Here is a 585-nt window from a genome sequence, read left to right on the forward strand (position 1 = left end):
TATATACATATATATATATACATGTATATATATACATATATATATACATATATATATATATATACATGTATATATATATACATATATATATATATATACATGTATATATATATACATATATATATATATACACATATATATACACATGCGCATATGTCTGTGTGTGTATGTATGTATGTATGTACCTGTGCGTGTATATGAATATACATAAGTGAGTATAAAAAATTGTATATATGTATATGTCCGTGTATGAGTGTGTGTGTGTGTATATATATATGTGTGTGAGTGTGTGCGCGTGTGTATAAGTGTGTTAGTGTATATGTACGAATATATTGTACATGAATGTATACATGTGCTTAGGTATGTATATAGTATTGGTTGCATATTTATATTGAAAGAACGAGGTAAACCTATTTAAATTGGAAAAACTCTAGAAAGGCAAAAGTAGATTAGGCATTGTTTTATTTTAACGTAAATAAATATCAATGTGTGTCTTCTGTATTTGTGTTGGTGTGTTTGTCTGTGTATGTTTATGTATATATGATATGCAGAAGTATATATACATATATATATACATATATATAT

The sequence above is a fragment of the Octopus bimaculoides genome, chromosome 24 (assembly GCF_001194135.2).
Source record: "Octopus bimaculoides isolate UCB-OBI-ISO-001 chromosome 24, ASM119413v2, whole genome shotgun sequence".
NCBI classification, from domain to species: domain Eukaryota; kingdom Metazoa; phylum Mollusca; class Cephalopoda; order Octopoda; family Octopodidae; genus Octopus; species Octopus bimaculoides.